Raw genomic sequence first — 13652 nt, 5'->3', positions numbered from 1 at the left:
TACTGTGACATCTGTCTTCATCTCAGGTGTCTCATGTTCACTGTGAGGATCTTCTGAGTGAAACCAGCAGAAGGAAAACCTCATCTGGATGTGAAGAAAGAGACTGAATGGACGACATCCTCAGTGAACCACTTCCTGTTTAGCTTTCACTTATAGAAGGACAGACCAACTCTCAGCAGTTTATTATTCTCTGTTGTCAATATTCACAGGTTCCATTTATCACCTTTAACTTCATCTCTGCTGTTGTAGCATAATGATAATACAGAGTACATGTTGCCATTATTTATAGCAAATATGCAGCATTAAAACATCAACACATTCAGAGCAGGAGCTTCATTATTTCCTTTATTGCACATTTAAAAACTACATTGTTTAACTATTGTGAACTGTAAAGATGTGTAAACACACGAAATTAATGGATGAAATATATAATGTGTTGCTGACAGTGACGTGTAAAAACTGAACAGTCACAAGACAAGTTGTATTCTGAAGAGAGCAGCTGAATCTGCAGCATTACTGTTATTACTGGAAGGATGAGGAGGACATCAGTGCTGCTCTTCCTCACAATGATGAAGGAGAAAAGACTCTTCAGACAACCACAGCTGGATGTTCATGTTCTCTGGAGCTCTCAGTCCATCAGACCAGATGTTCCCAATGATCCAGACCAAGGCTGGAAGGAAAAGACACTAACAGTGCGGAAAAGATCTACAAGGTTCTTTCATTCCAACTGCAGGAACGTTATATATCAGAACACATCAGGACATAAATGAACACAATAGAGTGTTGTATTTTGGCCTATTTTTTAATCTTATGGAAATGTTTGTTTTCCTGGTTGAGGCTAAAGACCATTTTACTGGCTTAGATGGACAATGAAGTTTATTCTATTTTATTCTAATGTATCAGTATTAACATGAGCTCCACAGTTATCTCACCATACACTGTTGTAGAGAAAAAACTGAAGCAAAGAACAGAGATATTAACTCAGAACTGAACCGAGAGATTTACATTCATCAGTAACAGTTCTGTGGAGGAATATAAACATAGATTTATTTATATCTACTGATCATTAAAACAGCAGTTATCGATCCATTATGATTGATCAGCTGTGATCTGCAGGAAACTTAGCTACAGCTAACAGTTAACTAGTTTATGACACTGACTAACCTGATTTGGCATCAGCGTTAACACTAAATGAAGAAATGTAATCTCAGATTTACAGAACAACTTTAATACACAATGTTAGAACATGTTTATATCAGAGGTTACAGTCTGATGTTAACTTACAGTAACTTCACTGCTTTATATGTGATGTTGTCCAGATGTGGAGAAGAGTACAACTAGTGACAAAAATGACTTACCTGTAGAGTTTATCTTCACTTTTGGAGGCTAACGTTGTTAGCAGCAGCAGGTAAACAGCAGAAGGCGTAAATGAGGGCGGGACAGAGTCCTCTGCTTTCAGTCAGTCTGACCAATCGCTGCTCTCCGGCTCTCAGTCCGACCAATCACTGCTCTCCGACTCTCAGTCTGACCAATCGCTGCTCCTCAGCTCAGTCAGTCTGACCCATACACAGATATTCATATCTCTGGCAGCTGCAGCTCCCAGTGAACAGGAGGATTTTATTAGAGGAAGTCAGACACAGTCACACAGAGAAACATTAGAACTCACACTGAAACGGAGCTAGAGCTCTGTGTCCTGGAGAAGATTTATTTTCAAAGCAACACGTGTGACGGTAATAATCCGTACCAGAGCAGACCTCATTAGCACTTCCGCTAGGTCGGCTAACCTTTCCGGTCACTCCAGGGACGCTGTTGTCGGTAATGTAGCCACAATATAGATTAATTTTTCGTTTGGGCTTGACAAAGACGAGAACAAAAATATTCAGAGCAAGTGGAGCAGCAAGCTAACGCTTATTACAGTTTGATTTACATTTTCAAAATCACATTTTTGAAATCACGTAATTTTTCCTTAAAACAAATCACGGCTTTTATTTTGAAAGACGTACCTGGAAACGTTTATCCGTAATTCCGCTAACTTGACTGAACGTGGGCTGCAGTTCCCGTTATTTAAACATCAATATGATGTATAAATGCAGATGGACTTCATATATTTCACTATGCAGACATTTTTATTGATGTCCAGTACATTTTATAGACATAAAAATATTTGATCAAAATATATCCTCATAATAATTTAGTTAATGCAATTAAATGTTCATCAGTGATTAATCTTTAGTGTCAAACTTTTACTTTGCTCCTATATTTTTTAAAAATGTAGGTCATTTTAAGGTAAGATGTTGAAGGATGGTTTTCTTAGGTAGATGAATTTAAGGTTTAATTGACTGAAATCTGTCAGTCAGTGTTGTGTTTCTTTCAATTTGAAATATCTCAATTAATACAGCTCAGTCAGTTACATTTTATATTATTAAGAATTCTTTTTCAGTTTAACACTAGATGACATATCAATTCATTGAGTATTTCAGAGCCATTTTTTTCTTTTCAATTATCTGTATTTAAAGCAATATTATTAAAATATAATTGCAATGAATCAGCAGCAACATAAGAAATGACCAAATACACAAACAAAGTGCAGCTATTTTAATATTTAAAAAATGATCAATCAGTTAGATGATGGTGAAAGTGCAGCTAAAGTTAAGTTAGCAAAACTACAGCTAAGCAACGTTTCCTTTTACTTCCAGAAAAATAAAAGCCTCATATTTGCTATTTATTAAAAAATCACTAAAAGCAACACTTCCACCAAGTTTGTTTTAGTTAGTTGGTATTTATCGGTGGAGCAGCAGCACATTTTCCACAGACAGTTTTACTGTCTGTTGTCTTGTTTAAATCAGTTTTCAGTTCTGTAATTCAGTCCATCGGCTGATTGGACCAACAGACACTGAAGGACTCTGACAGCTGGTCGGTAATAAATGATAATTTACTGATCGGTGCCGGTTTTAATGAACTTTATGTTCAACTTCAGAGTCAGATATAATGTGAGCAGTGAACCCCAGGAGTTGGTGGAGTTTATTTGTGTGTTGACGAGAGAAGAGAGTTAGCATCCAGTGAATATTAACTTTGATGTGAATTAGCAATGCTAACCGAGCTAGCTGAGTAGTCCTGATTAGCAGCTAAATGTAGCATCAAGCTAACGATGTTTGTGTGTTTCCTATCAACAGCTGAAGTGTGTTGTGTTCCTGTAATGTGGTTCATTAAGTTCATAAAACTGTGGCTGGTTGACATTAATGTAACGTTCAGGAAACTTAAATGTGATTAAAACGGTAACGTTAATGTTCTAGTTGTCAGTAATCAGCTTTAATTTGACACTAAAACAGACTCTGATAGTTTTAAATGACATCAGTTTCATGAATTTGTTGAAAATTGTTTCATTTATTGTGATGTTGCTGCTGATTCATTAAACCAGATGATCCGTGTTGAAGATACATTTAGTTCTAGTATCAGAAGTACAAGAAGGAAAATGGAAGTTTAGTTCTGCTACGTCAAAGATTTCAGGAATAAAATAGCTAAATGAGTCTTTATGCTTCAAACTTTATTTTACAATAATGAAATAATCACAGATAATAAAAATATAAATAGCAGAGAAAACCTGAGAGAATAATTTCCTGAAAAGTCTGTAAAGAAAAAGCAGCTTTTTATCCTGAAAGATCAGAATCAGCTCCAACATCTGCATCTGACAGCATCAAGTCAACCAGAAAGAAAATGACTTCTTTCTGATCACATCTGTTCCGCTGCTCACAGGCTGCTGCTGCTCACATTCTTCACATTTATTGTCCACTTTTAAAAGTTCAGCAGACAGGTGCTCTGCTTTTTGAAGTGTGACGATGTCATCGGTGATGTGGAGAGTGAAGTTTCCGTTTTACCCACAGCATGCTTGAGGGCAGACGGGTCAGACTTGATGTTTAACATACTGACTGACAGCTCAGATTTACCTGTCTGTAGTTCTGTTTTGATGGGTATTAAACTTTCTTTCAAAGCCGACAGGAGCTGGGTCTTTAAAATAACCGCCGTCTCGTTACAGAGTGAAAGTAGCAGTTCCTCCTTAAGGTCAGAGATTGCAGCAACTGCGGGCCTCTTCAAAAGACGACATAGTTGATGAAGGCGTTCTGGAGCAGGACCAGAAAGACCACGACCAAGCAGCCTTGAGATCTTAGGCAGCGTCTCCCTCAGGTGGATGTCAACGGTGTTCACGGCCAGGTCTGTGGTAATCCTGTCAAAAAACAAAACAGAAAAAAATCTAGATTATAAATCAACATGTAACCAAAGCACTCTGTGTATAACGCCATAGTATAAGATGTAGTTCAGAAAATGTCAAAGTACAGTATACTTTTCAAGAATAACATAGTATGGCCTGTAGTTCATAATATAGCATGTCGGCAAAAAAACCCCATAGATTATTATGTGGTTCAAAAAGCACAAAATGATAGGATGTTGCCTAATATTGTCATGTATGATATGTGGTTCAAAAAATGTCATAGTGCAGTATATTGTCAAAATAGTGTGTTATTCAAGAAAACATCAGAGTATAATATGTCCTCTAAAAAATGCCATAGAATAAAATTTCATTGCACAACTAAAAGTAAAGTAATTTTTAAAACGATTCAGATTCTGATATGTTGCTAAAAAAAAACAACAAAAAAAACTAAAACAAAAAAAAGGCCATAGTAATATGTCAATTAAAAAAGCCTATAGTATAGCATGTCACCCAAAAAACATCATAGAATAGCATGTCGCTTTAAAAACATCATAGAATAGCATGTCGCTTTAAAAACGTCATAGAATAGCATGTCACTCTATAAACGTATAGCCTTTGATCCAAAAAACATTGTTATGTCCCGGCTGTCTGAAGTACGTGAGGAGCAACACAAAAACAGGACAAACGCTGGTTTCCAGGGGGTTGGGCAGCTATTTACTTGAAAGAGTAAGTTTACAACAACACAACATGTGAGCAGAAAAATCACAAAGTCTGTCTTTAGTTCAGTTGAAAATATTAGTTTTTGTCTTTTTTATTGACCAAACTTTTCAGGAAGTAGATGAAGAATAATTAAAGCTCTCATGTAGAAGTCCAACTTATTTTGGATCCTTGTGGAAAATTTGTAAAGCTGTTGAGTTTTTAGAGTCACATGGATTGTTTTGAAATTTAATAACCGAGTCCTGAAATAAAATTACAGTTGTGGATTTCTGTCATTTAGTCTGTCATTTAGGTTTTACTTTGAAAAAAAATCATCATGAATTTTGCCGCAAAAAAAACGCCATAGTATACTATGTCGAAAAAAAATGCGATTTTCAACATGTTGTAAAAACGTGCCATATGATGAAATAATGTAAAGGAGGCCGTGAAAAACACTCCAGAAAGGTTTTCTTTGAAAAAAGAATCATCATGAATTTTGGCGCAAAAAAACGCCATAGTATACTATGTCGAAAAAAAAATGTGATTTTTTTAACATGTTGTAAAAATGTGCCATATGATGAAATAATGTAGAGGAGGCCGTGAAAAGCACTCCAGAAAGGTTTTCTTTGGAAAAAAAATCATCATGAATTTTGGCGGAAAAAACGCCATAGTATACTATGTCGAAAAAAAATGCGATTCTTTTAAACATGTAAAAACGTGCTGTATGATGAAATAATGTAAAGGAGGCCCTGAAAAACACTCCAGAAAGGTTTTCTTTGAAAAAAAAATCATGAATTTTGGCACAAAAAAAAGCCATATTTATACTATGTCGAAAAAAAATGCGATTTTTTACCATGTTCTGAAAACGTGCCGTATGATGAAATAATGTAAAGGAGGCCCTGAAAAACACTCCAGAAAGGTTTTCTTTGAAAAAAAAAATCATGAATTTTGGCGCAAAAAAACGCCATAGTATACTATGTCGAAAAAAAATGCGATTTTTTTTAACATGTTGTAAAAACGTGCCATATGATGAAATAATGTAAAGGAGGCCGTGAAAAACACTATGGTAAGGTTCGCTTTGGAAAAAAAAGTCATGAAATTTGGCGCAAAAAACGCCATATTTATATTATGTCGAAAAAAAATGGGATTTTTTAACATGTTCTAAAAACATGCCATATGATGAAATAATGTAAAGGCAGTGAAAAACACGCCAGAAAGGTTTTCTTTGAAAAAAAATCATCATGAATTTTGGCGCAAAAAACACGCCATAGTATACTATGTCAAAAAAAAATGTGATTTTTTTTTTAACATGTTGTAAAAACGTGCCATATGATGAAATAATGTAAAGGAGGCCATGAAAAACACTCCAGAAAGGTTTTCTTTGAAAAAAAAATCATCATGAATTTTGGCGCAAAAAAACGCCATAGTATACTATGTCGAAAAAAATGCGATTTTTTTAACATGTTGTAAAAACGTGCCATATGATGAAATAATGTAAAGGAGGCCGTGAAAAACACTCCAGAAAGGTTTTCTTTGGAAAAAAAATCATCATGAATTTTGAGTCCTCTGTTTGCTGTGATTTTCAAAGGTAAAGTAATACTTTTGACATATTATGGTGCCTAAGGAGTTGCTGAACACAAATGTGTCATTTGAAATGTAAAAAAAGAAAGATTTAAAAGGGTAAAATAATTTTTTTCAACCATTTGGTAGAGGTCAATATTTTAAAATCGCTGGGTCTCTTCATAAAAAAACCAATGATTGTTGTTATTAGTGCCCCAAAGAGATAAGAAATATAAAGAAATAATTTTTTCATTGCCTTTTCTTGGTGAGGATGTTAAAGGGTTAACTTAACATCTGTAAACAAAACAAAAACGTATCAACAAAGTTTTCTGTTAGAGTTTGTGTTCTCGTAAGTTTAACTCCAAGATTTTAAACACTTTCATTTACTGCAAATGAATATCTACTCCAAATGTCTCACTAATAATCATTATCAGCCTTAAAAACCCACAAAACACCCCTCTATACTCGACCACACTTAGTACAGTCCGGTTCCCCCTTCTATAAATCTGCTTGGAATCTTCCACTTCCTGTTTGTCAAAGTGGCCTTCTACCTGGACAGGTTTTGTTGGAGCTCATGCAACAAACATTTTGGGTAACTGCACTTTAATATGGATGGATGACACTGAATTAGAGTCTGTTTTAATGAGACTGAGTTAAGATGTGTAGCTCTGTCATTAAGTAGTAAATTATTTCTCAGAATTCACAGAGGAAAGTCTGAAATGTTTGCTAGGTTAGCATCCCACATGTTCTTTGGCTCAGCTAAAGCTAACTCTCTCCAATTTCTGGATCTCTTGAGTTGCTTGTTGTTAAAATATCTTGCTAGAGGTGCTGAAGCTCAGAAAGTCTGAGATGTTTGTTCAAAATAAGCTCATTCTCAAGTCTGATCTGAACTGTCCTCTTTTGTTTGAACTTTCTCTAAACTTAGGAGTTAATGACAGAGCAGCACATCCAGACTCAGTCTCATTTATGTAGAGATTAAACTTCAGTGTCATTCATTGATGTTAAAGTGCAGTTTTTCAAATGTTTGTTGCACATGCTCCCGACCAAACCAGTCCAGGTGGAAGACGATGTGAAGAGAAAGCTCCAGAGGATGAATATCACACATTTCCGTTGGAAATAAATGTCCTTTAATGAGATATTGTCATGCAAAAGTTGGATTTCCCTTTAATGATGTTCAAATCTTTGAGTGTTTTGTTGATGTTTGTTTCTAAATGTTTTCTGACACTCGTCCCCAAAGATTAAAACCTTTTACGGCTCACAAGCTGCAACAATTCACACATTATCAACTATCTTTCTGACTAAACTAAGATAAAAAGTGAAAAACTGCCTGATTCCTGCATCATGAATGTAAATCTTTTTGGTTTTTATGACAGTAAAGTGAATATATTTGGGTTTGACATTTTCTAAACCAAAAGAAGAAATGAATTAATGGAGAAAACAACAGATTAAAGGACAAAGAAAATGTGTTTTCCAACATATATGGTTGAATTACTCCATTACAAGATACATACAGTTTTAATTCAATTTTGTTTATATAACACCAATTACAGGTCAAATTGTCTCAAGACGCTTTATTTTTATATTTTTTTGTCATATTTAAAATATGACAAAGTAAGAAATTTAAACCTCTTGACTAATCCAACTTATTATTTGTTTTTTAAGAGACTAATCAACAACTAAAATAACTTTCTCCACTAAAACTAATAAACATGAGGTCAAATAGAAGGAAGAGTTTTAAATACTGCAGTCCCACGACGACAAGAATAAAGTTTGTCAACAAAAACTAAATCTGCTGTTGGATTCCATTTAAAGTCCTAATAAATGATAATAAAGTGTGATACTAAAGGTTTGTGGTGCTAAAAATGTCAAAGTAAAGATATGAAGTTGAACATGTGGATGGAGGTTGATAAAAGTTGACGTCCCTTCATTTCTCTGGAGCGACTCCATGGATTTTATGGATGGTGGTTAAAGACCTGCTCTTCTAGTCGTCGTCCTTCTAGTCGCTGTAAAAAGTCAGTCCATCCTGGCCGACTTCAACACCTCTTCATGACAACTTGTTCTTCCTCCGACCTCATGGAAACTCAAGAAACTCGGGAAAACCTGTGGAGACTCAGATTTTCGAAAAACTTGTCGGGCGGGGGAAGGTGTGGTGGGTGGTGTGGGGAGGCGGGGGAGTAGAGGGGGGAGGCCGCCACCCACCTCCCCGCCTACTCTCCGCCCTGACTCCACCCAGACTCCGCCTTGGCTCCACCCAGTGATCACTTGAGAAACTACGATGCCAAAGGGACGACGAAATTATTTCTTTTCATCTGATCTGTAGCTCAGTGAGTTAAGGATTTGCCTATGGAGCTGCAGGTCGCTGGTTCAAGACCAGACACTTCTTAAATTTTCTCAAAATTCTGACAAAGACAAAGAAAGAAAACTGCCAGTGGTGGGTCTTGAACCTGCGACCCTCCACTTGGGAGTCTATCCTCTTAACCCCCTGAGCTACTTGCTCAGATACTAATTCTTCTTTTTTTTGCGCATTTATCATCTATTTTTTGTCGTGTTCGAGTTTTTTTTTTAACTTGAGTCTCGACTCGACCGTTTTTCTCAGGAGGTTGGACTTCAGCCTTTGTGCTGGAGGGTGGAACCCTCAGTTCCAAGACTTTCCAAAGCCTCCACACCTCCCGAGTCCTCAGGACCTGAGCTTTCACACAGTCTGAGGGCTGAAGTTTTCTAAGTCCCACAGTAGTTCTCTGTTAGTTTGAACCTTCAGACACTCTGAGGACTGATATCTTCTAAGTTCCTGAGTAGTTCTCTGTTAGTTTGAACCTTCAGACAGTCTGAGGACTGATATCTTCTAAGTTCCTGAGTACTTCTCTGTTAGTTTGAACCTTCAGACCCTCTGAGGGCTGAAATTTTCTAAGTCCCACAGTACTTCTCTGTTAGATTGAACTTTCAGACAGTCCAAGGACTGATATCTTCTAAGTTCCTGAGTAGTTCTCTGTTAGTTTGAACCTTTAGACAGTCTGAGGGCTGAAGTTTTAAAAGTTTATCAGTACTTCTCTGTTAGTTTGAACCTTTAGACAGTCTGAGGACTGAAGTTTTAAAAGTTTCTCAGTACTTCTCTGTTAGTTTGAACTTTCTGGTTAACAGAAGCCTTAAAACTTGTGACCATGAGTCTTGATTTCACATTTAGACCATCCATCTGAGTTCTTCTCAGACCTTCACCTGTGGGTTTTTAGAAATCCTCAACAAACTTTGATTCTCTTCAATGAACAGTAAAGTTTGTGGAGATCAGAAGGTAACATTAGTTTGATAAATGCCTTCAACTACTAGTAGACTTTATCTGGAAAGCAGTTTTCTGAAATGAGTTCTTAGTAAATCTGTCCACAATCAAACCAAGAACATAGAAAGAGGAAATGTTTGAAGAAACAACTTGATGTTTTCATTTCAGACTAGAAAACGCTTTAAGATCTTAATCTGTTTTTGCTCTTTTTGATCGTTTTATTGTCTCTTCTGTTTAATTTGATCTTCTAAAGTTTAACTGGTGTCTTTTCAAATGTTTTGTCTTTAGTTTGATTCTTCTTAAATGTTTAGTTTTGCTCTTTTCTCACCTTTTATTCTTTTCTAATGTCTGATTTGATTTAGAAACGTTTTGTCTTTTTAATGTTTAATTGTTGTTTTTTTCAAATGATTTATCGGCTCGTTTGAAAAATTTCCTTTTCTTTCCCAATGTTTAATTTTTCAAATTAAAACTTTAAGGTTTTTCTTTTTAAATGTTTTACCACCTTTTAATGTTTAATTTTCTTTTTAAATGATTCATTGTATTTTCTGTTTAATTCCTATTTGAAATTTTATTGTCTTTAAGATTTAATTTTCTAATTAAACATTGAATTTTTTAATTAAATGTTTTGTATTTTTAAAGGTTCAATAATCTAATTTAATGTTTTGTATTTCTTAAAAAGTTTAATATTATTCATTTTTAAAAAGTATTTTTTAAATGTGTAATTATCTAAAATATTTTCTCTGTAATATTTAATAATGTTATTTTAAAAATTTTGTTTAATTTCATACTTACATGTTTTGTATCGTGTTTAATTATCTAATTCAATATTTTAACAGTTTAATAAAATTAAACATTAAATACAATTAAATATTAAACTGACAAAATATTTAATTAGATAATTAAACATGATACAAAACATGTAAGTATGAAATTAAACAAAATTTTTAAAATAACATTATTAAATATTACAGAGAAAATATTTTAGATCATTACACATTTAAAAATTACTTATTTTTAAAGTTTTATTGTATTACATTTTTTTCCTTTGATTTAATTGCTTTCTGTTATGTAGTTTATTTCTTTAATCTTCTTTTTCTGTCAAGATTTTAACCCCAACCTTAAAAATGAAATAAACCCTTAAATCACAATGAAAATACTTCTGTTGTCACAATCATGAGTTGGTCAATTATTCAGTTTATCAATTCAACTTTATTTGTTTAGCAGCTTTCACACAGATGACAAAACTAAACAAGCAAAGAGAACAAACTATGCTAAAACTATGATTAAAACTCAAAAACATTTTTTAAAAAAAGATTTAACATGGCAATAAAATCTGTCGTGTCCAGGGGATGGAGGGAGTTTATTGAAGTCTTCTTGGGCTCACATGGGAAATCATTTAATATATAAACTTGATATTCAGTCTAAGGAAACTGGAAACTGCAGAGCGACAGAAGAATCAACAATATCTCCTGTTTTCTCCTTTAATGAGTCGACTCTTCTTGTGCTTTCAGACCAAAGAACTACAGACTCTTCACAACCTGCTCAAACTCTTGGTACAGGACCTCACCACACGGGTCAAGAAGGTTTCCGTCTCATTTCTACTCTGAAGCTCACCTTCTCCTGCTCAAACTGCTGACAATGTTTCTGCTACTCTAAAGTCTGGTCTCCAGAACTTCCTAAAAACTCTCAAAGTCTCTTCTGCTGCAGGTTGCTTTGTAGAACTGTTCCAGAAAACCTCACTAAACCACATGGAGGGGCCTCAAGATAGTCGTCCAAATGAAACTGTACAAAAACCAAACTAGCACAACCCAAACGCTAAAGTCTCCTGCAGCCTACCAGAGAACCTCTGAGAACAGAGAATCAGGACAGGAACTCTTACCTTCTGGACAACCAACGTTGGTTCACCAACAAGAATACAGAATGTGTCTGACCAGAAACCTCTAAAGACTCACTACAGCCAAGATAAAGACACAACTCAGCTGTACCAAATCCACTAATCACTGCACACATTAGCACCATGTGCTAACTGTGGCTAAAGAACCACATTTACCAAGACAACTATCCAGTACAAAGCCCTAAAACACACCAAGAAACACATTAAAGACGATTTTACTGCTGGAAGCTGCAAGCCAACGCCTAAAGAACAAACTCAAGCAATGGAGCCAAACCCGGTTCAGTGGTGAAGCAGAGGAAATGTTTGTCTGCAGCTAAATAAAGCAGGAAGACACTGAGCTGCTCAGGTGTTCCTGATAACACCAAGCAGCCACCTGGACAGCCAATAGGAACACAGCTTCCTGGAAGTCCAGAGGGCTGGCTTAGTGAAGGAAATTTAGTTTAAAGTTGAAGCAGAAAGTTAACAAAGAAAGTTGAAAACCACCTTCTGATACCTGAAATCTCTGAGTTTTCACACAAAGAACACCTGAACATGTCAAACTGGTTCCATAGTAGAACCATCATTGTAAAAACATCATAGTATATATACTATGACTGTGGTCTCTAATTTTATCTCTGGATTCCATCGTTTCCTCTCACCGTTCATAAAAATATGCGTTTTTTTTTCGCCAGCACATTTCTTTTTACTGTCTGCAGATGTTATTTACATGGATATAGTCTTTATTAAGTAGTGATGCCAACGTTTTTCGGCAGGTCTTCTTTATCTAGTATTTTTATTTCACACACAGTCAGGTGTGGTCAGGACGAATCTGCGACGAAACATCTGGAGATGGAAACTATCAACGGTTCACCTGATGAAACTGGAATCGCCAGAGTTCTTCACATTTTAATACTTAAAAATACTTACTTGGAATAACGAAGCAGTTTTGTTCATACTGAGATCATGAGCTCTCATTGTGATGCGTTGACTTCCTCCAAATAACACAAACATGTCTTCGTTGCGGAGTTTGGTACAGAGAAGTGAAGTCAAGTCGCCACGAGTTCTGACTTTGGTTTCCGGTTCTGCCGGCAGCTTCCAAATGGGAAAAAGCTTTTTCTTTTGTTTAAACCTTAAAATTTGTAAAAACGCACGGTTTTTTTCTTTCTCTACTTTTTGTTTTTCGAATTTAATTTTTAAACGAAAAAACAAAAAAACATCGATTATTTGTTTTTTTTTCTCATTTTATTTTGAAACGGAAAAACGAATGAGCGAACCATACACGGATCTGAACGATATTGTATTTTACTTTATGATCAAAATGACAAAAGTCAGACAAAAAGACTAAAACAAGACAAAATATAAAAAAATAGACACAAAATGACAAAAAAACGACAAAAGCGAGAAACAAAATGAAAAAAATGACACAAATGACAAAAAACAAAAATTTGATCAAAAAGTTACAAAGTGACAAAAAACTGGACAAATGACGCAAACAGACAAAAAATGACAATGAAACAAAACGACAAAAAAGACAACACAATTGAGACAAAAAACATGACAAAAATGAGAAACAAAACAACAAAAACATGAGACGGGGAAAATCAGAAAACAAAAAACAAAATATTCCAAAAATAAGACACAAATTGACATAAATGAGACAAACGACACGAAAGAAAACGAGACAAAAAAGTAGACAAAGAAGTTACAACGCGACAAAACAAATAGACAAACAACACAAGCAAGACGAAAAAATGCACGACAAAAACAATGCTCAAAACAACAAATGAAGCAAAACACAAAATGACAAAAATAAGACAAAACACAAACGAGGCAAAAAGGAAACAAAACGACAAAAACATGAGACAAACGACAAAAGTCAGACAAAAAAAATACAAAAATGAGACAAAATAACAAAAAAACTATCTAATATTTTACTTTATGATCAAAACAACTTGTCATGGTCTAGAAATTATTGTAAATTCATAGTTTTACTAATTTACATTTTCCAGTTCATGTCTTCTCTGTAATTTTTATACTGTACAAAG

The 13652-nt window shown here is 34.9% G+C and overlaps 2 long non-coding RNA genes across 2 annotated transcripts; one reads left to right on the top strand and one right to left on the bottom strand.

Moving 5' to 3' along the window:
* Window positions 1–3523: 3523 nt before the first annotated feature.
* Window positions 3524–12668, bottom strand: LOC129350165 (uncharacterized). The gene is made up of 2 exons (XR_008603469.1): window positions 12535–12668; window positions 3524–4222 (listed from the first exon to the last, which is right to left on the bottom strand). It is a non-coding gene; the product is annotated as an uncharacterized LOC129350165 (long non-coding RNA).
* Window positions 4070–12825, top strand: LOC129350164 (uncharacterized). Its single transcript, XR_008603468.1, has 2 exons — window positions 4070–4209; window positions 11246–12825. It is a non-coding gene; the product is annotated as an uncharacterized LOC129350164 (long non-coding RNA).
* Window positions 12826–13652: the final 827 nt, after the last annotated feature.

Source organism: Amphiprion ocellaris, chromosome 12, assembly GCF_022539595.1.
Source record: "Amphiprion ocellaris isolate individual 3 ecotype Okinawa chromosome 12, ASM2253959v1, whole genome shotgun sequence".
Taxonomy (NCBI): domain Eukaryota; kingdom Metazoa; phylum Chordata; class Actinopteri; family Pomacentridae; genus Amphiprion; species Amphiprion ocellaris.
Note: the sequence above shows the minus strand (reverse complement) of the source record. Positions and strands in the feature narration are given on the sequence as shown.